A 25,286-nucleotide genomic window follows, 5' to 3' on the forward strand; every position below is an offset into this window, starting at 1 on the left:
GAACTAATCCAGGCTTTCTGAGCCAGATGTGTCGCCACTCATTGCTAATAGTTGGGATTGTGCTGCCCATAGCCCTGAGAGAAAAATGTGAAAGCATTAGTGATATTTTTTCCATAAGGATAGACAAAATTAGCAATTAACACAGGCTCTGAATTTTGTTGGTGGCACTAATAGGGCATTTTTACTCATATTTATTCATATTTAAGAACAGAAAAGCTCCAAGAAAAACTGACAATGAAGCACTCATCTCTGAAATATGAAGTGTTTCACAATGTCTAGTCTGTTTGTTCCCTTTAGTGTCTCCCTGAACCACTTTGCTTCCCATCTCACTACTCATCACTCATTTATTCATCCCACCTCTTACCATCTTCATTTACTTTCTCCTTGATCATGTGTCCCTATCCTTCTTCATTTTTTCTTCATTCCCCAACACTATCATCTCCTTTCAACACCCCAGTATTTAGTCTTTCATTTCTCCTTTCTGAAGTTGCCATAATTCCAAAATTTATAAGAATTTAACATCTCTCGTTCCAACACTGATTACAGGAGTCCACTGCCCAAAACAAGACAATATGCAATCATATGATTACAGGGAATTTCAGGCTGGAAAGGTCTCACATCCATCCTTTTACTCACAGCAGTCTCATGTCTGAGATCAGGTTGGGTTGCCCCAAGGCTCCGCCCACTTGCATCTGGGAAACCTCCAAGAGCAAAGATTATGCAGCATCTCTGAGCAACCTGTTCCACCACCTGTTTCTCCTTGTGGGAAACATAATTTTCTTATATCCACTGTGAAGATCTCTTCTTTCAACTTATGCCTGTTATTTCACGTTCTCCTGCCCTGCAGCACTGTGATCAGCCTGGCTACATCTACTCCATGACATGCCCACAGCCTCAGGGGGCTGCTGTCATATTCCATGATGCTATGTCTTCTCCAGGCTGTACAAGCCCAGGTCCCCCAGCCTCACCTGACAGGAAAATTCCTCTGCTCCTTCCAATCTGGAGACCAGGGTCGCTTCCACAGAGTTGCTCCCTAAAACAGGCAGTCTTCAGCCTGTGAGACTGAAAGGCATTCATGCATATCAAAGGTAGGACTTGCCATGTGTCACTGCTGACTTTCCAAATGTTCTTGTCAATCCACCCTCTGGCTTGTCCACATGCTGAGGTGGAAGACACTGATAACAGAGAAAACAAGAGAAGCGATGGAGAGGAGCCTGCCCAGGGCTGAGCTCCATAATCCAGCCCAGTGTTGCAGATACAGAAATGTAGAGTATGCTAAAACTTTTCTTGTACACCTCTAATGATCAAAGACTGAAACTCAAGAAGCAAAGACAAAATACCACTGCTCAGAGTGATGAGATGGCAGCAGGGCTGCAGCATGCCTTGCAGGATTTGCCAGGCCCAGGTTCAAACACATCCAGACTGCCAAGGAACAGCGAGTCAATCAGTGTCGCTCTGCAGGGACTCTGCACACTCCCCAGGAAGATAAAGACATGAAAGCAGTTCAGATTTAGGGCCCAGTGTACAGCAGAGAAAAAAGGGATGCTGGAAACATTCAAAGCTTCATGCAAATATCCAAATCCTTATCTAATTTGAAATATTAATTTAGAGAAAACTGGAAAACTGGATCTTCTGGTAACTAACATCAGTGCCCTGTAAATTATTAGCTATGTAGGGAAAAAAGGCTGGGGTTTTTTTTAATGTGCGCAGTAAAAGCACCACTGGCAGGTTCTAAGGAGATATCTTGGAAGAAAGGAAAGATTCATTAGGCATTTAGAGCCAGAATTTGTGTTAGCACAGCTGTCCTGTCTGTGCTTTTCCTATGTATGCAGTCTCATCCCTTTCCAGATACAATAATGACTTGTTTGTACTTTATTATTTTGCAATCACAGATTTCAAAATACCATATATGAGCCAGTCATGTAAAGATTATGAAAGACTCAAAACTGAAAACATGAAAATCAGAGACAGGATATAATCCTCCATGCCTTCAGTAACAATTCCAAGCATGATGGCATCTGTTCATGCCAAGATAAGATTAATTTGATCTTGTGACCAATTTGATCAAAGTTTCATGTGCCAAAATATTTGTATGCATATTTTTATCTGCATTCATCCAATTTCTGTACTTTGTTCATGGAATTGCCTATAGCTTTATTCACTAAGGAATTCACTAGTTACTATTATTAATCTATCAGCCATTTAGTGAAGAAAATAGTCCCAAAGAGAAAGTTGCTGTAAAGCTTCTCAAGTATTTCTGTAATTTAACAACCTAGATCTACATTTTCAGAGCCTACTCAGGCATACGTATGCCTTCGAAAATGTTGGTAATCACCTAAATTTCAGAACATATTTGAACTACTTCTGTTCTCAAAGCTCTTAGAAGTTTCTATACTATGCATGGTCAAGTTTTCAAAAGCCTTTTAAACGATATGGGATGCCCATAAAGCACCTAGTGAGACTGAGATACATTTAAATGGAACATGCATCCAACATGCTTTCAAAACTCAACCCTCACGGTCATACTTTTTAAAAGATACAAAGACAATTCTGTCTGCAAGTTGGCAGAAACTCACCCCTGAGCAAGGCAGGGTATTTCTGCCAACTGCTGAAGCACTGTGGCTGTCACACTGCTGGATGGGAGGCACGATGCAAAACAATTACTAGTTTTATTCCATAGGTCCAAGGCTTGTATTTATATGCAGCAGCCAGAAGAGTGAGTCTGCAGAAGCTCTGCAGGAAACTTTTTAAATGGACCAAGAAGAATCTATGAAGAGGTCTATCAAGTGCAATAGCCACGATGAACATTTTACTGTGTCATTCACTCTCTGTCCTCATGAGTTTCATTATCGTTGTCATTATTTCGCTGTACTGGCCAGAAATAAGGAATTAAGAGATTAAAAAAGAAAAGGTGACAGGAGGGAGCCCTGTTTCTGTCTCCCCTCAACAAAGGAAACACAGCAAGGACAGATTACATTAAATTAGCAGCATTAGGAAGGTCAGAGATGGGGAGAGTGCTCCTTCCCCTGTGGGACCCAGATCCTGAGCAGCGCTACTTAGCAAGCCATTAACAGTTGCTGGCACTACTGTCCTCAGCTACACTCTGAAGGCAATAGTCTCTCAGACTGATGTGAAGATCCCAATGCAATCTCTTGCCATCAACATTATTTGGGATCCTATTCTTCCCTTTTCCATTGTTTTCTGTTAATGTGAGAGCTAACGGGCGTGCGGCTTGCAAAGGCTCAAATGAGACTCAAAGCTCTTTTGGGAAGGCAGAAGTTTCTCTTAAGGAAAGACCATGTTACTGTTTTATAAATTATTTTGCAGTGGTGATAATTGCCCTCTGAAGACTGAGCTGTATAAGGCCAACAGCAGAAGTATTGGGATTTCCTAAATTACTTCCTAGAGAAGTTTCTAGTCTCCCCATCTATCACATAACATTCATATCGTTTATAGTCAGAGCTGGTTACATGCCTTGCAGTTCAAGTCTTTGGGTTTCCCTATTAGCTGGAGGAAGAACAAAAGTTTACCTATTGGCCACTTAGCCCACTTGAGAAAATCAAGGCAGGACAACTGAAGGAAAATAAGTAAGTATTTCTTTGTCTTATTTCCTAGTCATATGGGAAGTCAAGGAAGACTTCAGGAAATTGCATAACATTTTTATATAACATTCCATAACACATTTTCCTTGATGCTACATAGATCCTTATCTTACTGTTAGGTCTACTGGATACTTAAGCCTGAAAATAGACAAATGCTGGAGATCCTGCTGGAATTGTTGAACAGACCTCACTTTATGACAGAATACAGTCCAAAATGTCTGCTCGACATTGTAATCATCCAAGAGATTCTTTCCAGAAAATTTACTACTCTGTTTGGGGGTAGGTTGCAACAGGTGACACAAATTATTAATTAAAATAAGAAGTAATTTCATTTTTTCACAATGCCCAAGGGCCGATGTGTGACCTGAGGTGAGGTTCCCAGGCCCCTGGGAAGAGGGTGGGGATCACAGGCAAGGCTGGTCAGGGCCTTAGGACATGTCAGAGTCCTGACAGCTTTCTCACAACTTACAGTATTTGCACTTTGAGTTAATAGCAATGTTTCTTTCCACTTTTAATATATATGGTTATTATTATTTACTGCTATAATCAGGAAATTATATAGACTTTCAGCACTAGAAAAAGGATCATTAATTGAGAGTTTAGGGAAAAATAAAAATAAAATAAAGTTGTCCTTAATTTCCTTTGGGATGAGAAAAAGGGGAAAAAAATTACACTCCCGTGAGATAGGGGTTAGAACACACACCCTAGAATGTGCACTAGACAAGTCATTGAGGTCTGGTAAGTAAATATTCCTTGTACTGTAATAAGTAAAATAAAATAAGATGCATTTTAAAAATTGTGTTTATGTCATCCTTATCCACTTAAATTTCCACATTGTGTGTATTTTTTAAATTAAAATGTAGGAAAAAATTACCATTTTTTGTGATTTGTGTTATAACAATAACCATAGCAAACCTGACCTGATCTCTGCAAAACCCTTCTGAAACTGATGCTTCTTCTCTTCTCAGAAATAGCAATGCAGGTTAGGATGAAAGTCTGGGACTTCTCAGTAAGGCCAGAAAAAAACCCCCCAAAACAGTCTGGGAATAGACAGGATAGCATTTAGTACATGGATGTTCTGAAGCTTATGCAAATTCTTAAATAAGGAACTATAACTCCAACACTAAGGATAAGAAGACAATCTTGGAAATACAATATTTGGAAATAGTTACTTGCATAATTTCTCTTAGGGATCAGAGAGAAGCTTCCAGTAAAACATCATCGCTCATGAGAACAAACTACAAGAAAAGTATTTCCCCAGTATTTTAACTGAGTCATGAAGTGAAATTGTTTTCATCACCTGCCACTGCATTTTTCTTCATAAGATGGCCTAGGTTATCAGCAGTTCCATGTGAAAAACATTTATTGTTGTCTTTTTCAGAAGGGTGGGGGTGTGTGGAGTAATGTGTTATGATTTGGGGACTGCTCCAAGTTAATCTCCACCATGAATACTGACAGGACTTTCTGTTCTTCCAGTTCAGATTTTGTCTAAGAATCTAAAATCTACCATTTATTTTATATTTTCCCTTTAAAATGGATTCCAGACAATGACAGAAGAGCTCCTGTTCTTTTCATGTCATGACATTGTTCTAGATTTTCTCCTTTACCTGGACTTCCTAAAGAAGCTTGAAAAGAGCAGTTATTAAAGGCACATGCCATGAAGTTACTGTAAATCAGATGCTGCTGTTGTTACTTTTCTATTTGTATCCTAAAAATCTAAGAAATGAAACTGCTATACAAAATCTTGCACTTTTTTCCTGTATGAGCAGATGCCTAATCCAAAACTCAAATGAGTTCAAAGTCAGTCATCTGAGTTGGAGCCCACACACAAAAAAAAACTTCCCTTAAGCTGCTAAGGTAAGATAAGAAGTTTTATGTCATAAAGACTAAATAAGACTAATAACTTCAGTTGTTCCTCTCAGGGATCATTGGGTTTATTGCTTTTAATGTTCTCAGTTATTTTGCCTGTTTCTCTCTTAGAATAAACAGATCTTTTCACTCGGAGGTCAGCTTATTTTGCACACTCATTTTCACTTTTCTGTGCTACATTTGCCAGAACATCTGATGCCTTGGTACTGTCAGGCAGCACCTGCTAGAAGTAATGACTTCAGCTGACACTGCACAAAGACCTGAGCTCTGACCTCCATATTTACTTGAGAAAACAGAAATATGGTGACCCATATTTTTAAAATTTGACTGTTTATTTGTATATCCCATCTTTTTCAGAAAAATTAAATAAATAAGCACCATTCGGGTGGCCAGAGATTCCCTGGAACTGTAAAAAAACTTCATGTCACTCTCCCTCTATCCAATTCAGAGTGAAGGGCTTCTGTTTCCCCCATCCTTGATTAGCAGCTGTGATTCCTCAGACTTAGGTGGAGAGGTCTTTTCAAGTGAACTATTCTGCACAATTCTGCTCACAATCTCAGGCAAATTAAGGGAGTTTTCCAAAAGAAAGCACTTTGAGCTGAAAGTGCCAACTATCTATTATCTCTGTTCATTTAACTTCTAGATTTTCTTAACTGTTCAATGAATACAATAGGATCAGCAACTTATAAAGTCTCTGGAAAGACTTTCCAAGTACACTGGGCTTCAGCAGTATCAGCAAGGCAGTGCATAATACATCAATCCATCAGTATGAAATGAAACATTAAATTTGAAAAAATGTCATAACAGCCATGAAAGGGCAGCTGCATTACAAGAGTGCCCTGAAAGATGAAAGCAATTGAACAAGATTTAGGAAAATGCAGTCAAGAGATTCAAAAATGAGAAGATTCTATTCTCTTTGACTTTTTACTGTCTCTGACAGGCAAGAGATTTCATGTGAAACTATTAAAAATTAATAGTGAGTTACTATATCTCACCAAGAAACATTAACTTGATGACCAAGCTGATTTTAATTTCCTGATACCATCCCATTCTTACTAATGACAAGTCCTCCAACTCCCTTCAGTCATTTATTTGTGGTTTTCTCCTTCTTACAAATAGTTTTTATATCTCTACTTAATCATTAATAAGTCAACAATATAAATTCATTATTTAAATATGCTTCCTAAAATAATTGCTCCAACCTTCAGTGATTGCACAAGACTGGAAGAGGGAGAGAAAACCTGCTTTTCTGTCCTACAGGAATGTGAAAATCTTCTAGCCCTAATTTAGAATGGGAACCCAAATTCTCAGCAGAAATACTAATAGTGAAATAGCTCTTAAGTGTTTTGCTGTGCATCTACTTTACAAAAATAAACAGTTAAACCAAGCCTGGCTGCTTAAACCAAAACTTCAGATAAAAGTTATCTGCAGAGTCTTTTCCTGTATTTGAACAGTAAACAAACAGTTGTTGAAACTAGCCTTTTCCTACAGGAAATTGACTTCAGCAGCTCAGCAGTTTCATATGAAAAAAAAGCTTTGTCCGAGCCTGTCCTGGGTCAACATTTGCACTGTAACTGAAACCTCCTTTCTTGGAGGCATGCTGCTGTAGACACGTGCATGAAACGATATCAAGAGTTACTTTTAGTGGATCTCAATAACATAGAGCAGACTTCGAGGTCTGAGCAGATAATTTCGGCAGATAAGCAAAATGCATTCAGAAATAATTGAAATACAATTGGTCACAATATAAACAATGGAAATTTCCTCAAAGACTTCCAGCATAACTTCTAGCTAAACAGCTAACAAAAATAAACCCCCAAAAATCACTGTCACTGAATATGAAGCCTGCAGGGAGTCAATATCAAGCTGCTGAAATATATACAAAGGTCAGAAGACTAGCTGTGCTTCCTGTGTCCTAGAAATGCAAAAACGAGTTTTGCCAACCTAGACAGAGTATAAATTTATTTTCTCTCTTCACCTTCCTGTAGAATAGTTCCTTATGGTGAAAGATATTAAAAACAAAATTCTTGATGTCACCTCATGGTGATATCACACACCATCTTCATCAGTGAAGCTCTGTATGTTGCAGTAAATTTGCTTCTGTGATTATCCCTTTATTTGGTGTGCAAGAGTAACCTCTATTACTCCTGCCAGACACAACATATTCTCATCTTCTTTGGCTTTTTCCCTTTGTTTTTGGCAAGATGTGTTTCAGAGATGGTCAGGAATCATGTTTCCCTGCATGTCACTGCACAGCTGGTCTAAGCCCTTGTTCAGTGAGATGTTTAAAGTACATTTTTAAATGTCAGTTGTGCAACGAGCTTCACTTGTTTGAAATTTTAAAGCTGTGTCAGTACCCAGATGTGTTCTTGCTTAAGTGATTCATGAAGGAAGTTCAGGGAGCTAGTTGGTGGCTAGCTTTACTTTAACATAACATCAAATCTATGGGATTAACTAATATGACATACTGGTTTAATCCAGTTCCACAAATCAGACATTCTCATATTTTAACAACTTCCTCTGATTTATTGTTGCAAACAGAATAAAGTCCAAAGAGCTCCATGTAAAGTCTCTATGTGAAATGTATTTAAGCATGTTTCAGGCTTTTAAAGGGCTGGTCTCAGAAAGCAGGAAAGAGCTGGGAGAATCAGAAGAGAGACTTCAAATATTAAAATGGGAATAAACATATAATAATAATAATAATTTAAAATCATTTCTCTAACTACACAAATAGCCTGCAAACAAGAAATAGACCATATCACTTAAGAAACTTAGTATTCAAAAAATTCGAGGAATTCTTGGTGCATTACTAGACAGAAGTGTCAGAATTGAGAATTACATTTAACAAAAAGTGGAGGTGTACATGAAATGAGCATTCTATGATCCAGTAATAGCATACAATGTCACTTATATTCCAACAGTTCCAAATTTTACATAATTACTTTAAGGAGGCCTTCTTCAGTTAACAAGCCCAAGGACCTTTCATCTGAGAACTAAAAAAATGCTGACATATTCTCTGAATTACTGTTGTTGATTTTCAGGACTTGATCACCAGAGGAGCTCAAGAGGCCTGGCAGGAAATAATATGTTGATATATAAAGGAGGCAAAAACCTAGAAAATCTGATCTAGTTACTTGAGTAAATTATGTGACCTAGTGAATTCTGTATTGTGAGTATTGACCCTCTGCCTTTTAATAGTACAATTCATAACTGAGAAGAACATAGAAAATCATTACAAGAACTAATGATATACAGGTTGTATGAGACAAAAACTGAGGAAGACTGATTACACATATGAAGGGAGCAAATGAGACAGTTGTACAGCTGGAGGACTCTGGCCAGTTGGGAAACTGAATGCAGCCAAGAAAAGATTTCTTTTTCTGAAAAGGATATGTGAAATTTTATGCATGTATAGGAAGAATAAAGGAAATTTTTAGTTAAAAGGAGTCTCTATGTTAGTAGGAATGAATATAAAATATATTTTGAGTAATGTTTATTAATTATCTAAATACAAATTGTCAGTGTGATATTGTTGCTAAAAAAGAAAAAAGTGATATTTGATACACACAGGGAAAATAATGAGTAGAGACAGAGAACTTCTGATCCCTTTATTACCTCTAAAAATAATTAGTACTGCAAAATTATTTCTGAAACTGAAAATGTGTCTGAGGAAGGAGGAAAATCTTTATAGGTTAAGGAAACCTGCCTCGTAGAGAAAGACACAGAAACGCACTAGTTGAAGAACAAAAATATATGGAAGCCTGAATCCCAGCAAATGGAACACAGATTTGACAATGTGACACTGCAGCCCAGCTCTGACAAAAACTATGTGGATGAATGCTTGACAAGTTTAGGATTTAATTTTTTTTTTCAGAAATCTAATGACCAAGGAGAGCAACCTATTGCTGCTGTTCTGTGTCATCCATCACTTAACATTTTAAAATAATTATTGGGCTTTTCTTCTAAAATATATGCCATGGCTAAAAAAGGAATTAATGCTGTAATGATACGATCACTTGCATCAAGCCACCTAATCCAAAGCATCCTGTTCTTTTGCAATGAGAACATGTTTCTGGGCTAAGTGACTGTTTTATCATTGCCTCCTATATCTATAGAAAATGCATCCACTGCAGCCAGAGGGACATATACATGGATCTTGTTCTCCTTCACACAACATATTTCTGCATCTTAACTGGGCTTTGTTCCAAATGACCCCAAATGCTTAGTGCAACATTAAGGTTTAAGCTAATGAAGAGAAACTGGTCTTGTGTCAGGGAGGGTTTGTACTGCTACCCACTTTACTGAGCACAAACTACCCTACAAGATCCTAAATCTCCACCTTGGTGGATCTGAAGGTAGATTTCTGAACCTATATGATGAATACCTGTCATTTCCATCACTGACATCAAAGTACTTGTTGATGGAACATTTTCCTACTAGATTATAGGATCACTCAACAAATGTAGATAGATTATGGGAGAACCATGGACAGCATATCTTAAGAGTTTAGTGCAGAGGGAGACAGGAAGATTTTGGCTCTGAAATGTCTTGCTGTCTTAATTTTAAAACTTCTGTGCCATTCTCTCAGCTTTATTGAAAACTGAATAGTTTCTATAGCGTGGTCCTTTCTGATTAATCACTCAATCTCATTTTCCTCTTCTGAATTGCAATAGCTCATTAGAGAGATTCTTTCTAGCTTCATTTGCACCTTGAGGACTAGCTGCAATTACTTTTGAAATTTTTGTGCCTTTTTTTTCTGAGGTTGCTCGGTTTTCTAATTTTCTTTTTTTTTTCTTTTTTTTCCTAATCATATCTCTGCATGCCTGTATAGTGTACAATACAGAGGTATTCCTTCCAGTCTACCTGTCCCAATTTTACCCTTTGTATGCTTCCATTTTTGTGTTTAAGTTTGGCCAGGATCTTGTTCATCCACATAGGCTTCCCAGCATTTGTACCTGACCTTTGACTCACTGGGATGGACTTCTCTTTGAGTTTGGAGAAAGTGATACCTGAATATTAACCAGCTGTCTCAGGCCACCTTTCTCTCCAGAGCATCATCCCATGAGACTCTTCCAAGCAGACATTTGAAGAGGTCAAAATCTGTTCTCCTGACGTCTAGCATTGTGGCTTTACTTTCTGCCCTATTCCCTGCCTACAGGATCCTGAACTTCACCATTTCATAGTGACTTACCATCCCCAGCAAAACCCTCCTTGTTATTGAGTATAAGGTCCAGCAACACCCTCTCCTTATTGACTCCTGTCTTGGGTTATGTAACCAAAAAAATGTTTATTCCATTCCATCTGTTGAAACTGGCTCTGGAGGTGTTTTCCTTATCTCTTGTAACTCCAGGGGGGAGCGGGTGACTGCCTTTCTGACAATGGGCCAGCTGTTAAAACTGGGTGGGGGGTTTCCCCTTATCTCTTTCCACCCTCCTGGGGACATCTTCTGCTAATGGGCCATTAAGGCTCACCAATGACATGACATGTTATATAATCCCATTGTGAGATTCTCCACCCAGTGGGGGGAGCCAAACCATTCCTACCCAGATAAAAACTGAGATGTAGGGACACCAGATGCTGGTTTTCCACTGGATTCCCAAAGGAAGACTGGACCCATCTCACCATGACTGGACCCTTTTTTCTACAAGGGCCATCTCTACTCCAATAGAACTACATCTGCCACTCCAGGAGGGCTTACTTTGGACTGCTTCCAACACCCTGACCAACAGGGTGTCAGGTTGTATTTCTGACTCTGTCAGGATTTCTAGGATTTTCTGGTTGTTTTGTTTGCTTGTTTTTTTCTACTACTACATTTGTATTCTTAATGTTTCTAGTAAAGAAACTGTTATTCCTATTCTCAAATCTTTGCCTGAAAAGCCTTTAATTTAAAAATTACAATATTTTGGAAGGGGGGAGGGGGTTACAGTCTCCATTCCAAGGGAAACTCTAGCTTTCCCTGGCAGATACCTGTCTTGCCAAACCAAGATAGCTACTCTTTCACATGAGTCACCTGTCATCAGTCCTTTCCAAGACCAACTTATGGCCTTCTGTATTGTCCCCTCAACAGATATTGGGGTGTTTGAAATCCTCTGTAAGCAGAGAATGGGAAGCTCCATCTGGTTCTCTGTTGGAGATTTCAACCACTTGTTCTTCCTGGTCAAGCATCACATAGCAGACATCCACTACATCACCTCCACTGGTCTGCTCTTTCTCCCTTATTCATATACTCATAGGTAGGTCATCGTCCATTGCCAGGAAGAGCTCCATGTGCTCCAGTTTCTCTCTCACATGAAAGCAAATTCACCTCCCTCTCTTTCTCAGGCTGTCTTTCTAAATAGTTTTGCCCCCATGCAGGCATGGGAGTCTCTGGACAGCAGGAAGGAAGAGCTGAACTGTTCTCTGCTCCCCAAGAGAGCTATATGCTGGTATCTCAGAGGTAATGACATCTCTTGGGAAGACTGGGGAAAGCTGCAGAGCACATGCTGGCTTTCAGGTATCTGCATCAAATTCCCTTTCTCTGAGGTTGGATGATTGATTTCAATAATCAGAGCTACCCAGGGACAGCAATCTCTGAGAAAGTAATATTTGCAATCACTGCAAAACCTAATTTTGCTCCTTCAGTAACTTAGGCCATCCTGGCCTTTATGGGACAACACTCAGCTTTGCCATCTGAGGCTTTATCAGTCAGAACCTTGAGTCAAATCTATAACTGACTGAGACCTTATGTCTCTGACCACATTATTCACTGCATCATTTATGTTCTTTTGTTCTCCTAATCCAGTGATTTTAAAAAAAACATTTTGAACCAGCTATAAAAACCTATTGAAGGTGTCCTTATGCCTGATACCATAACTGTCATTAGAGAAGGCTGGAATCTACATCCTAAAGCAAGTCCTTAAGAAAACCAAGGCAAAGCAATCAAAGAAAGCCAGCACAGTACAGCAGGGAATTCAGTGGAGAAAAAAAAGGCTCACAGAGAAGTGGCAGAACAGGAGATGTAAAGTGTGCAATTTTTTTCACTGTCACTGTAGAGAAACCACTTTTATCTGGTAAGAGTTGAATAATCTCTACCAGTAATGCAACGAAAAAAAATTCTGCAATTCTACATAAAAACATTAATTAGCAATATCACAATTTCACTAAATAATTTTGCATCTTTCCTATGTTTCCATATTACCTCAGAAGAAAACTTTTTTGAAAAACTCTAGATTTAGTCATTATTAAAATCAGTGACTGCAGGACATAAATTGCTTCAGTTGTATAAATTGCTGTGTTGTAAGAGCTTCCAGATGCTGTGCTTTTATTTGGAAGTAAAGCTTTCCAAGAACCATGGGGAGATGTGGACTATTGGGTGTGATTGGATATACTCAAGTGGGCAGCAAAATTAAGTTTTCCTTAGTTTAAATAGAGTTAATTAGAAGGCACCACTGATGTGTATGTTGGCTTGCTCTTCCAGAACAGAAGGGATGTAGGAAATATCTATCAACATTATATTGTTGCTGTCACCAGAGTTCCAAATGTCCCTGTCAAGACAGTAGTTTTGTAAGGTATTGAATACACACTGACAACTCAGTAATCGAAGTCTAAAGATTAATTTCAAATTGTCCAGGTAGGTATGGTGCAGCAGACACATTTCTTACATTTTGGGTTACTGCTACAAGTACTAAATTTTCCTTCTTTTCTGTAATCGCATATTCCATTATTGCTACTCAGATCAGTCCACCAATCACCAACCCTTAGTTTTGATACATGCTCATAGGAAACATGCATGATAAAATACTGCTGGCCCCTTTTGAGTGATGGAAATGGCATCCAAATACACCTAATAATAGCTAAAATGCTTCTTTTAGCTTACATTAAAAAAGACTAGTTTCTCACAACTGAAACAGTGACAGAAAATAACAGTAGTCATATTCCAGAGGCATTACAAGCAGATGTAAATTTTTCCACTCTCATCCCCTCCACAATTTTTTTTAGAAATTGTATAGAAAGGAAGTAGCTCTTGGATTAATTTCTTCTTCAACATCTTTTCATACAATTGCATAAATATATACAATACAAACCAGCCTATAATCTGCTATTTTTACATCATAATTTTGGGGAAAGTTTGTCACATGAAAGCAGAATTTAAAGATCCTATCTATAACTTCAAGTGCTTTTGCCTTATGCTCTCTTTCTTACTTAAATTTTTCTGCTTTATGACTGCTCTGGCCATGCTGTACTCTCCTATGAAAACTGATCCACCCTCAAGCCTGTAGGGTTTGTGAAATTAATAGGTACTATGCGGAGTTATACTTTTTGGACATGTAGCAGGTCTGATTACATGCTCACTGGTCTGCAGTGGAACTAACATATAGATGATTCATACTGTTTCATTTCTAACCCACCTAATAAGTCAGGCTTTGTGGATACATATGCAAACAGTAAGAAAATACACCACACCCTTTTAAAAGATCCCTTTTGGGAAACAAAGATTTTTCTCTGCTCAACCATTTTAATATTAATAGGTTCACACAATCCTAATGGAAGTGTGTAACTAAGAAAATAGGGCAGTCATTTAAGGAAATATTATCAAACTGAAACCAGCAGAGTTCACCCTGTCTTTGGCCTTTCCTCATTTTGATTTAAAGAAGGGAGACACAAGTGCAGTGCTTTAATTCCCAGAAGTTTCTAGGGAGCCAGGCAAATGAAAAGGGAAGTGAGCAATAGAGCTTTTTGCTTGCTGTTTAGCTGTTGCTTTGTCAGGCACATCCCAAGAAGAAACAAATAAAAAAATTTCCAGCTCACTTTGTTTTGCCTATTGCTTTTTTTTCTTCTTTCTTTTTTTCTTTTTTTTTTTCTTTTTCTGTCCATGTATATATGAAAAATAGTCTTTATACAGGATTAATAACATTTTTTATCTACATTCTAATTATTAAAAAATTAATGTTGTTCTACTCAATTACTCGCAGAAGCAGTTCTCTGTCTCTTTTGGGAAGATATTGCAGAACTCTGCTTTATCATACACTTCTCTCAGGAGTGTTACACACCTCCCCAAGGTACCTGGAATCAAACAGTCAAAATACCTGTTACATCAAAAACTTTTTACAGTACCTTTCATTGGGCAGAATGCTGGACCATCTTGTCTAGGCCATGCTTTTGCCAAGAAAGGTTGGACCACATGGTCCTTGAGGCCCTCTTCCCATCTGGTATTCTCTGAAATATTGTACAAACAGTTCAGCTGCATGATCTTGGCAGTTACAAACATCATCCAATGTTTAAATGCTCCAGGGTGTGATACAGAGCCACTTCCTCCCAAAGCCTGTGACTGTTATTAATGGCTCATCCTCACTTCTTCAGGAAAGAAATAAAATTTTAGTTGTCGATGGCAGGTTACAGAGGGATTTTACACTCTTCTTTACAAAGTAAATTGGTAGTGTCAGCTGAGATGGCTTCACACAGTCAGTGGTATCTTGCCACCTTCTCAAAACAAGGACTGATAACCCTGTTGGGACTTTGTCTTGCTCACTGGTAACATGTCTTTCTAAAGCATACCTCTGTGTGTGTGTGTGTGTGTCTGTAAAGAGTATCAGGTTCCATGTACAGCAATGTGTTCAGTAAAGATGGTGATGGACATATTTTTGGAACATAGAAGAAAGTGGGGAAGGTCACTGCTTATTACACAGGCTAGAAGGCAGGTACCAAGGAAGCCTGTCAACTGGAGACAAAAGGAAGGATTACCTGAGGAGCTATGGGAAGAACACAAAGTGAGGAACTGTAATTTAAGAAGGGACACAGAGAAAGTGATCTGACAGCTTGGGAAAGAAGAAAAGCAAAAACCCAACAGCAATGCTCCTGCTTTTCCTCATATCTTGCCTTTCCAAACCACACAGTTCTGCATAGCATAGCTTTCTTGTTCCCTCCCTTTTTATCCACTCCTTGCAGTTTTACCCCCAGTGCTTCCCACTTATCTTTTCATTCTAGCCCTCTTTTCCGTTGCTTACCTGCTTCACTCCCTTTCATTTGCTTCCCACAAACATTCATGCTTTCAGATTTCCCAGTGATCCTGCAGAACTGCATGACTGTGAAACGACCTGGATTTGGGTGGCCTCACACCCTCTGTAGCAGGTCTGCACACCGTCTGCAAGCAAGAGTAACCATCCAGGAGTCTGTCCTTGTTTTGGTTGATGTAGTGTTAATTTTGTTCTTAGTAGCTACTACTGGGCTGTGCTTTGGATTCAGCATGAGACTGATGTTGATACCACACTGACACTCAGTCATTTCTCAGCAGTGCTTACCCTGAGCCAGGGGCTCTTCAGGGTCCTGTGCTCTGCCGGTGAGGAGCTGCACAAGGACCTGGGAGCGAGCATGGCCAGGACAGCTGACCCAAACTGGCCAGAGGGATATTCCAGATAATAGAACATCTTATACAGTATTTACACTGAGGGTATTGGCTGGGTGGGCCTGATTGCTACTGGGGGACAAGCTGAGTATTGGTCAGCAAGTGGTGATCAGCTTGATTGTTCACCACTTATTTCTCTAGGGTTTTACTTCTCTTTCTCTCTTCTTCTCTTCTTTTCATTATTATTGTTATTACCATTAGTATTATTAGTGATATTATTATGTTTTATTTTGTTTCAGTTATTTGACTGTTCTTATCTCAGTCCATGAGGTATAGTGTTTTTCCCTTCAGTTTTCCTCCCTGCCAGGGTGGGGGAGTGACCATGCTTCTGCATGGCACTTAATTGTCAGCTGGAGAAAAAAAATGACTGAGCCCTATGCAATAGGCCATCTGCTTTTCTGCCCTGGCTTTCCCAAGTCATTCCCACAGGTTCACTTGTGAACATTTCTTAACTCATGGTTTCTATTTCCTCAGCTCCCCCGTTCCTTTTTTCCTCCTTTCAGAGAATTTTTTTGTCAAATTTACACCAAAAAATACCTTAAGATCTTTAACTTCTGGATATATTTGTGCTGTCAGTGTTTCCTTATTGGACCTGCAGCTGAAAAGCAGGACTGACAGGCACACATGCTGCTTAGGTCTTATTACATGTAAACCTCAGTGAGGCTGGTCCCACCACATTGACTCTGCAGGGAGCTTTCTGTCACCTCCATAAAACATGTGCATTGCATTCAAAGTCTGACTGCCTGGTTGTTTATCCACTACAATACAAGGTACCTTCTCCTTTTTAAATTAAAAGGCTTTCCTTTTAAAGCATCTCACCTAAAGAGATTCCACCAGCTTTAAAAGAGCCTTTTTTAAAAGAAAGATTTTTACTTGACAACAGCCCATTTCTGTGCCTTATGAAAGCATTCACACTGTTGCAGACCTCAGGTTTTAAACTACCACATGCAAAACCTTAGAAGATACGATTTAAAAGTAGGGTTTAACTGTCATTCTGTAGTCTCATTCTCATTTCCCTGAATCTGTGCTCATAGGCTAGTGTAAGACCAGAGATGCTTTTCCTGTGGAACAGCAGCAACAGGTAGAAATGGTTAGGTTTTTTTAATTTCTATGGACTATTAGGTTCTCTTACATTCAGGTAAGATCAGTAGATCTTTAATTTAGGTGTATGAAAAATAATAAAACGTGTGAATTCTAGCCTTTATTCTTGCTGGGCATGTTTTTCCTCTCTCCTCCTTTATGTGAGGAACACACACAAGAGGTGACTTGCATCACACTAGAGAAGACACTATCTTAGATATTTTTAATCAGCTTGAATGCACAAGGAATCCCCTCCCACCTTAAAGACCACAGCCTTACTGTGTCGCTTTTCCCTCTAGTTCTCATCAAAGCAACCCCAGAGCCTTCTTAAAATTTGTTTGTTTTCAAGCTGCTTCTCAATGCCTTTCTACTCCTTTGTTCCTTTTATCCCTGTCTGCCCTGCACTTCACAAAGGAAGACCAGAACTTCTTGTTTTCAGCCAATTCTTTTTACAGTTATTTAAAAATAACACCTCAAATGTGCTAGTATGAGCTTTTAGAAACTATAAGTCCTGAAATAATACTATAATCCGGAAAACCCTTAACTATGGGGTACCAGTCTGAAATTCTTGTATGACACAACAACCAATTAGATCATGATACATATGAGCTAACTTCAAACAAAAAACTTCTGCTTAGGAATTCATTTTCATTCTAGAGCAAGAAAAGTTTCCAGGAAAAAAAAAATCTTAATATGGCTAGAAATACTTGAATAATTCTATTCTCATTTTTCCTTATTTTACACGATGTTGTAATCTGTAAAAAAAGTGTGATAGTCATTTTAGTACAAAGAGAAAAAGAAATTCTTTTGATACAGCTGAAAGGTGGGGGTTTTCCCTAAATATAATGTTGTCATGATGATATGGAATACTTACCTTAGAGGCACAGTAGAATAATTTGGAGAAAAAGTGTCTATCAGAAATATTTTGGCTCTTGGCAGAGCTCCTCCAAGTGCACTCCTTGCCAGAGTCTCTGGGAATGGTAAATTAGGTACTGTATTGTCTGGCTCTTTTGGAACACAGGATGGAACCACCCATACTTCAACAATTAAAAACTAGTAATGAGCAGAAAAGAACGACATTTCTCCTTAGAGAAACTGCACAGACCTGAGATAATTTCTCAAAAAAAAGCAGGAAGCAAATAATTGAATATAATAAAGGTGCCCAGAACATGGCAGTATGTCAAGGATGGAAGCCTACAGGAAAGAAATTACTCGAAGAAAGAACAAATGTGCAAATATTTGTTGTTTACAAAAACATGTCCACCTGGTCTAGAAGTTCATAGTGAATTATACCCCTGATCTTTCAGATAAATGTGTTCCTAATTTTACATGGAAATTCAGATTTTCAAAGATATAACTCAAGTAAATTGATTTAACCACTTAGTTAATTGCTTAGACGACAACAGCCTGAGTTTGGGATTTTTTGTGAACGCAAGGAATTTGTTGGCTCAAATCCAATTTATGGCTGTTATCTTTTAAAAAGTTCATCCCAAATATATACTTCAATTATAACTCAAGTTCTTTTTGAATCTGAGTTCTAACTAGGAAGTGTGAGAGGCTGAGGGGTTCCCATAATTTGTTGGAACCACAAAATCAGACAGCTCACCTCTGTCTCCAGAAATGGCATAGTAATAATGGAAAAATCAGTCTTCTCATGAGAGTTTTTCATTTGGGAATAAAATCAGGAAATGCAAGAGAAATGAAGATTCAAAACAACTCAAAAGTGATGCATGATTTGATCCCATACTCTCTCCAAAAGCATCAAGTATTTGGTCACTTCATCTATATTTGTTGTTCGTCTGCCATTGCACCTAAATGCACCTCATCCATACGCAGGACAGTATTCCCTCTATGTAGGTATCCATGCCATTTAAAACATTTTCTTGATCCAATCAATTACAAAAATCAGAGGTCTTGCTGATCCAGTTCTACAGTTTGCCAAATAAGCTGCCTAGTCTGGCTTTTCTCTAAAATTTTACAAAACCAAACCAAACCAAAGAAACCACCACCAATAACAAAAACCCTCCACCAGAAACAACAAGAAACCCCACATACCAAAAAACACAAAACCAAACAAACAAAAAATTCCCCACCACATCAGAGTAATCCTTAATTGCTTTCAATATGGTAGCTTTTTTGGCCCCAGCCTCTGGTCTCTCCTGCAGTGGATTTTTTGCTGTAGTTCCAGAGGGCATAATAGGTCTCAGCTGAAACCTTGAACAAGCTCCTCTATGTCCAGCTACATGCAACAGACTATGTCTATTTGAATTAATATTTGCATCTGCCAGAAAAACATTTTCATTAATGAGCCCCCACTGGATTTTTCCCTCTATCACTTGCACTGTTGTGATAAAATAAAACTAATTTTACAAACCATCCCATCTGGCAACCACACCATTTTAAATTATTTTATTACTAGAACACTGAATACTTGAATATCTTCAAACTTTGCTTGTGAAAAATTTAATACAGCACACAGCATCTGGAAGAGAAATAGGGAGGCTACCAGGAGGCAGCAACTCCTTTGTGCCAACAGCCATGTCTGCCAAGGGTACCCAGCCAGCGCTTGAAGACATAATACAACACCTGTGCTATTATTTGGAGGTATGTAGAAAAAAGGTGTTTGATTAGGCAAGCTTTTAACCACGCATACCAGAGCTGAGGAGTGATAGAGGACTATTTCTTTAAACTATTTCTGTCCTAGGTTGAAGCCAGTCTTAAAGAACTGCTTAGGCATATGACACTTTAATTGCATCTGCCCAATTCTAACTGGAAAGAATCCAGAAGCAGCTAGAAAACTGAAGTAATACATGAACTTTTCAAAGCCAGCTACAGCTATAAAGCAATTTCCTGATGCATTTGAAGTGGGAGAAGAGAACGTGATAGAAATCTCAAGTGACATTTCTGATTGACTTGTATATGAAGAAAATCAAAGAAATTGTCCTGGAGCTGTGTAGTTAGGGAGGCAATTTGCAGCTTGTATCAACAGTACAGTATAGAAAGTAATAAATAATGGGGACAGAAAACCCATGGGGAGGAGAGGGAAGAAGAGGAGAAGCACACATGCATAGGTACTTGACATCATTTGGAAGGCTGAGTCCAAAGTGGAATTCCTACAGGGGCCAGCCTGCCAGCCAGAACTTTGCCACATCAACTAGTTTTATTATGTCTTCTGTCTGGTCAAAGCTACTAGAATGAACTGCATTAGAGGGGTAGGGGTTTGATTTCTGTAACTGAGTGAGAGTGTTGTACAACAGAAATCGTTATTTGGTTATAATACCCACGCTTCAAGGAAACATTCAATTTTGTCTTACTCAGTGTTAGTTCTGTTCTTCTGTCTCCTCCACCTACATTCCTTTTATTAACTTCTTCAAAGAGGAAAGTATAATTTTTCCAGACTATGAGAAATAACAGGCTTAATGGTTAAGTCAGAAGGGACAACATCCTTAGGCAAAATAAACTCTTAAATCTAAAACATGTTTGTTAGGTGAAGCAGCTACTGATATTCTTGATAGAGCTAGCTAGAAAATGTCTTTTTTTCTGGATAAACTTCAATATATACTTCCATCTGCTTTTGCTTTTCTTCCAAAAAACTTCTAACATAGACTGGGATGGAGAGTTGAGCAATTAATTTTCCATTTAGATATACTCACTTTTCTATCTTTTTAGAGTAAAATAGGCCAGACAGTTCTCTGATCTGTCCTACTAGATTGTGGTGCTCAGGCATTGCCACCCGAGTGTGATGGTGTATATACCTCATCTGGGAGGTCATGGCCCAAACTCAAATATGCCAGGCCTTTGTTGTTCCCATTCAAACTGCATCATTACTGAGACTCTGCAGCTTATTGGAAAAACCTGCCCTACTATTAGGCAGGGAACCAAGTTTCCTAGGGAACTAAGGAACCATAAATCAGTTTATAACAGCCTTACACCAGTTTAGATCTCTTTTTTCAGGTCCGTATGTTCCAGTGTTTTATTTTACATAGTTAAGTTGGGTTGGTCACCCCACCCCCACACACCTCCCCCGTGAAAAAAGCAAAAACTATTGGAGGAAAAAGAGGCTTTGTTTTCTTAATTTCATGGGAAACCCCACAGCTTCCAGTTCCCAAAATACTGTGAAGGCACGACATTGCCTTTGTTGTGTGTTGGTATTCTTACTGGAGTGTAAATCCCAAGGGAGTGAATTCCCCAGTGCAAGGGAACTTGGAGGAGCAGCAGAAATTTCAGCTTTTTTCTCACGTCTTTCACAAATATGCCCATACTTAGGTGTTATAGTAAAAATGGTGAAGCCTTTTCTGTCAGTATTAAGTACCCTCCCTTATGATGAGGGGATGATAAGGCACCATTCTTTACAACCTCAAAAGGTAAATCAGTGTTCTCAAACCTGTAGCTTTGTCTTCTTATCCCTGTATCCACAGAACCAAAACAAGTAGCTCATGAGACAGACTTCAAAGTAAAAATATTGCAGAGGATTTGTTTCCCATCGTGACTGGTCCATACATGGTGATAACATTCAACTTGAGATGTCTAATCCAAGGGGAAGCTTTCTTTGTTTAAGGACCTGGCTTTTTGGTTCATAGTCTTTGGTGTAACTTTTGTTGATAACTCAGATGGTGTCCATTTTTTGGTGAAACCTGCATGCAATTTTAAGGAATACACGTAGGGATCAGTCGGCTGTGACTTGCTCACCTGCATATCAAAAAGTTTTCAAGTGACTCAGCTTTACTTTTAGGTGAGATTGAGTTTCAAGAAAGCAAAGTTTCATTATTAAGAATCTAAAAAGGTCATAATACTGAATCTCGAGAAACAGCAATCAAATAATATAATCAACTGGAAATATCAATTAATCACTTAATTTCAATTAAGTTCTCTTCCCCAAATTCTGTAACATTTAAAAAGACAAAAAAAAAAAAGTAATCTGTAAGGCTCATGAAAAATGTTTGATTTTCAGGTAATTGAATCATTTATTCGTTTAGAAAACTATTTTTCAGTCTAGGAATGATGATTTTCTAAACCAGACTACTAAGATTAGCCAAACAACTTCTGTGTAAAAACACAGCAAGTTTACTGTTCCAAATAAGTACATACACTGAGATTATATTTATATGTTTAGAAGTAGCTCTATTCAAGCCAGCAGAGTGGTAGCAACATAAAAATAATGCCATTCAAAGCACTCAGACCTTAGTTGCACTATAAAAATTGACATGGATTTCTCCCTATCCTCACTCTGCTCCTGCAACCTTTTTTTTTTCCGATAGGTATGGTGTTGGTCACAGGTAAGGCCACTGAGAACCCCACTCCCTGAATGACTCACTGACACCATCTCAATGGTAACTCTAGTTACACTTCCTAGTGCTGGGCCACCTGTCTGCAGAGAATGCTGTATGTTTTCTAACAGCTTTAACACATCTAGCCAAACTCTTAGTCTTCTTAAGTTAAAAAAGAAATGATTGATTGATTTGCACCACTCATCTTCTGTATCTTTTTAATAAAAACCTGTTCGGGGCATTCCATTGCTTCATTTGGAAACTGCAAAAACTTCACTTGTCTTTAATTTCTGGGTAGTTCTGTATAGATCCTGAGATAAAACTAATTCTAGTTCTCTGAAAATTTTCCAACGTAACAAGTCTTCTGTGGAAAAGGTACAATGTAGGTCCTTCATGAGGAACTTCACTGATATTTAGATCTGTCCATATGCTTCCTGCACTCAGGGCATCAGTCAAAGAGGTAGGAATCACATACAATTTACTCACCTAGAGGAGTGAGATGCTTCTTCCCCCAGAAAGGCTCTCATGAGGAGACCTACACTTTATGCCAATCTTCTGCTCAGATGTAAACCTCCAGCTACACCAGTAAGGATGAAATGTGATTTTCCTGACACTGCTTTGGAATTCTCTCTCTCAGAGGGAGTGTCACGTAACTGCTTCCTTCTACCTGTAAAAGAGATCATTATTGACTGCAGTGCAATAGCCTAGGTACCACCAGCTACCACTGTCAGCTTCAGAAAAAAGGTGGTATCTGGCTAGAACAGCTTTGCAACTATACTTATATATTTTATGATAGACAGAGAAAAGTCAGATATGTATAAGAAAAATTATTAGAGGGCTAGAATGATGTCATATGAGGAGAGACTACAGTTTTAGGATGAGAAAAATAAGAACAGACAGAGCAGATATAATAGCTGATATTGGGATGGTAAAGTATTCACTGAGAACCACTCCTCATGCACTTCAGAGCCAAGATACATGCAGTAGAAATCAACATGTAGTGAGAAGGTAGGTAGTGCACTCTACATGTTAATTATGTGAAATTTATTGCCTCAAGATGTCATCGTATCTACATATTGGTAAAGCTTATAAAAGGAGATGAACATTCAGGTAGGACTTATTTAGGTAAATGATGTCACCAATTGTATTTAGCTTTATTAAAAAGACAAAAAACCTTTATTTTCAAAGTCATAAATTAAGCTAACTTCCTCTTTGCTGGTTATTCCCTAACACTTCCCTCCAGCTAATGTGATGTGTTAACACAACTTACTTCTGATCTCTGTACACAGAAAAGCACTTCCATGTTCCTGGAATTTAAACTGGTCAAACCATTAAAAAATATATATATTTATTTGAAGGTGCCATCAGTTCTTGCCCCAATCCATTTTCAAGCAAAATTCTGTAATTGACTGTACAATCATAAACCTTAGTGACATTTAGGAAGACTTGTTTTACAGCCCAGTTTCATATGGTTTTCTGTGGTTATTCAGAAAGATATGCTAAGTTCTAACTTAATGGAATTGTTGATACCCGAAACTTACCCAGCATCAAATTTAGATTTGTTTCCTAGTTCTAAGTGTCTGCCTTTGCTCAGTCACAAAGAAAATCCTAGCTTTTTTCCAGCTGTCTTGTGTATAAGTAGTTTCAAAAAGATGAAAACAGGTTTCTGCCTGGTTTTAGCACAGCTTGTTCAAAACTTCCCAAAGCAATTAATTACTAGTCTTTGATATTTAAATCGTTCCTCATACAGGATGTGTCATACCTTGCATCCATAATGTGCTTTCATCCAGGAGATGTGATGGATTTTACAATGTCTGAATCTTCATGCCAGAAGCTGGAAATTATTTTTAGCCTCCTTTTCCTCATATTTCATCTAGTTCTGACCAACATTTTACTAAAAAAGCAAAAGGAAATTTGGCAGACATTTTTCTTTCTATCAATCTGGGACATAAAAATGGAACATATAAAATATATAGATGCAAAAGAATAAAGGTATTGTAGGCAGCAAATTATACAAATAGAAGTGCCACTTGGGCAACTTGTGAAGCTGGGATTTCCAAGTGCAAGTTTATTTTAATTTGCCTGGCACTGAGCCACAGAAAATGACATCTTTTTGGAAGTTCTTACACAGCATCCACCAAACACATGCAATACTCACTGATACTACCTACTTTTGAAAATCCTTTTGATTTGATCATGATCCTGCAGTTTTGATGTGGTGATTTCAGTTTGTTCTCAGGTCGGCTTTAAGTATGTTTTTTTCATTATGATAGAGTCCTATTTTTAATGCCATGTGTTGATTTGTTGGGGGATAGAGGATAATTTTCAATATTCACGCTTCAGATTCCATGCAAGGTCTATGGATGGAACACCAAGATTATTACAAACTGTGGTATTCATTAACTTATTTTAAGGTTTTTTCAGAGAATACGGAATACAAGCCAAAACTTCAGAAATTAATAACCAGTATTTCTCATCTGAGAGCAAGTAATTTGGTAAACTAAGTATCTGAAATCCAAAGTAGGGAAAACACCATGATTAATGAATGTACTTGATGAAGCTATGTTTAAAGTTTCCCATATGCCACAAATTGAGACTGTCACACTAAAACAACATTGGCTCCATGTTGAACTGCTGCTACCTCCACTGTAATCCTCTATGATTCTAAAAGACATGCAGAAGAAAAAGGTGGAGGAAAACGAGGAACATCTATGATGTTCTTGCTGAAATTCATATGAAGGGCTACACAGAATCCACCAGTGTAGGAGGCAGGTAGGAGATAAAGTAAACTGTGTGTGAGGGTCCCCTGGCAAGTGCAAAGTAGAGCGGCTTTATTGCAAAAAACAGGTCTTTTTAAGCAGTTAGGCCTTTATCAGTTACATAGTTTTAAACCATAACAAACATAATTCAACCAACATACCACAATATGAACACGTGATGGTTATATAACTTGTGTTTCTACCCCTAATTCAGCTGAGTCACTTTCCCATAGCCCTTTTCTACTTAGCTGAAGTAACAAGCCTGAGCTGTGATTTTACAAGGCCTTCCTTCTATAAAGTTTTGCCTATATGCAACAGTAAACAATGA

At 38.3% G+C, this 25,286-nt stretch overlaps 1 long non-coding RNA gene across 2 annotated transcripts; it reads right to left on the reverse strand.

Moving 5' to 3' along the window:
* Nucleotides 1–1,021: 1,021 nt before the first annotated feature.
* On the reverse strand, nt 1,022–24,552 carry LOC310914240. Of its 2 annotated transcripts, XR_014590995.1 has the most exons (5): nt 24,371–24,552; nt 23,962–24,093; nt 22,682–22,866; nt 1,341–1,473; nt 1,022–1,175 (listed from the first exon to the last, which is right to left on the reverse strand). It is a non-coding gene; the product is annotated as an uncharacterized lncRNA (long non-coding RNA). The 2 variants fall into 2 exon arrangements; XR_014590996.1 differs by having other exon boundaries at nt 1,022–1,473.
* Nucleotides 24,553–25,286: the final 734 nt, after the last annotated feature.

Source organism: Zosterops lateralis (genome assembly GCF_965231275.1).
Source record: "Zosterops lateralis genome assembly, chromosome: 1".
In the NCBI taxonomy this organism is placed as follows: Eukaryota; Metazoa; Chordata; class Aves; order Passeriformes; family Zosteropidae; genus Zosterops; species Zosterops lateralis.